Source organism: Amphimedon queenslandica, unplaced genomic scaffold (genome assembly GCF_000090795.2).
Source record: "Amphimedon queenslandica unplaced genomic scaffold, v1.1 AMPQUscaffold_13408, whole genome shotgun sequence".
NCBI lineage: Eukaryota > Metazoa > Porifera > Demospongiae > Haplosclerida > Niphatidae > Amphimedon > Amphimedon queenslandica.
The window spans coordinates 100,710-102,817 of NW_003546356.1; positions in this window are offsets into that span (position 1 = coordinate 100,710).

Sequence of the window (2,108 nt, forward strand, 5' to 3'; positions counted from 1 at the left end):
CGTTACTTCTTTAGCAGCAAATGTGGACAAAGTACTGTAGAAAACATTTATGATTATCGTAAAGCTTTTTTGTTATACTTGATACAAATTTTTCTATTGTAGACTTTTGTATGTACTAGTATAATTTATTTCCAATTATCAATACAAATTCGTGTCAACAACAATAGTCTGCCATACTGAGGTCACTTTTAATTCATTTACAAAATTAGAAAGCAAGTGTACAGTAGTGTTCCCGGAGGTTTAATTGTTAATGGGGTTCATTAGTTTCAGTATAGTTAATGACATGTTGTTATCCTTGCCTGTTTTTACTAGCATCATCTATGCAGTTTGTTTCGCTGCTTTCACAAAGTGTCTACCATAATAATAAAATCTAGAAGTTACAACCTTCATTTTAAGTAAGCTCTTGGGGTAGCAAACTGTATGTTTATCCTTTATAATAAAAAATATTTGGTTTTTATTATCTTTACCTCTTTAATTGTAAGATTTTCTGTAGGCAATTTCTGTCAACCACTAAGCATCTTGAATTCAACATTTTCATTTAAAGTAAGTCATAAGGTTGCTTGTGTTTTGTTTTAATAAAATTGCTAATATTTTTTGTTGTTTCCTTTGCCAGTTTTGCAACCTGTCTCGCTTCTATCAAAGCATGTACCACTAAAGCTTCTTGAACTTTCACATTCTTCATTTGAAGTAAGTCATTGTGTGGCTTGTGTATATTGTCCTTACCCATGCCATAGGCGTATAGTTGAGGGTGCTACAATTGTCCTGTCAGTTTGCATGTGTGTTTGCAAAATGGTATCTTTTTCACTGTTTTCAAATCCTTGCTGCTCTGTCCTTAAGTCTTGAAAAGCCCCAGTATAAATTAAAATATTTTCTAAAATTTTTTTTGCAGTTTACTTCATCTGTTTTCTCCAAGGCAGCATGAGCCAGTAATGTTGCTAAATGTAGTCAGGATTTTGAGTAAATCTCTCTTGACAAAGGTAATAATGCAATACAACACATCAAACGATAGATTTAAAATTTCTATTGATTTAATGTGTAGGAAATTTGTCTTAATGGTTGCTCAAACATTGCTTATTGTGGCAGTTTACACAAGGTCCTGTTCTCTAGAAAGAGGGGTCAGAGGTTTTTGAAGTTGAGGTGCTACAAACAAGGTGGTATGTAACAATCAGAGCATAACTATTGCGTCATAAACTGTGTATAAATATAAAAAAATTGAAGCATTTTGTCAGTATTACAACTGGCATTCATATGTAGGCCATGCCTAATTTAAGCCACACCTTTTATTTAGCCTCACCTTTTACCAGTTCATTTATTTTACAGCACCGTCAATGGTAGATTTTAGGCATGTGTTTTAGACTCCAGCATACACTAAATTTACGTGTTATTAGCAACATATAGAATCTAGTAGTGCACTTATCTCATTGATTTTGTTAATTGCATTTTTCATTTTCTTGTTGTTAGTGCTGTATTGCATGAGTTTACAGTTTGAATTGTTTATAGTTTATTCACATTGAAGAAATGTTTTGTTGTCTCATGCAGCCATTCTGTTTGGTCTGTTTTGCTTGTATTGTTATTAAAATTAAACACTCATTTGGACTTGTGTGCTGCACAAATCTACAAGCAATTATTGTGAAAGTGGAGTCATGAGTTACTCTTATTTCTTCATAGTATTGATAAACTAAATGTATTAATGTTAGCTGTGCCTCTTTTTTCCATAACTATTATGAATTTTAATATTGCATGATCCACCCTTTACTTTCTTGATACTATATCGTTCATTTATAGGCCAATAAAGCAAATAAAGTTGCCTTTCTTGTGTCTGAAGCTCTAATTGTAAAATAGCATCTTTGACTGTGATGATAAAATGATTTTAATAATCAACATGAGTCAACAGGACACAAGTCCCTACAATTTATTATTCCTTGTGCAATATATACTTTAAGTATTTCTCTATTAACTTATTTCACTGTCTATAGTACTTAGCTGTTAAAATTTTTTATTATTAATAATCATTTAGAGAAAGCAGAGACACTAAGTTAGTAGAGTAACATTTATGGTATTAAAGTTGAGAGAGATAATAACTAGACAAAAAAATTAAAAAAATTATT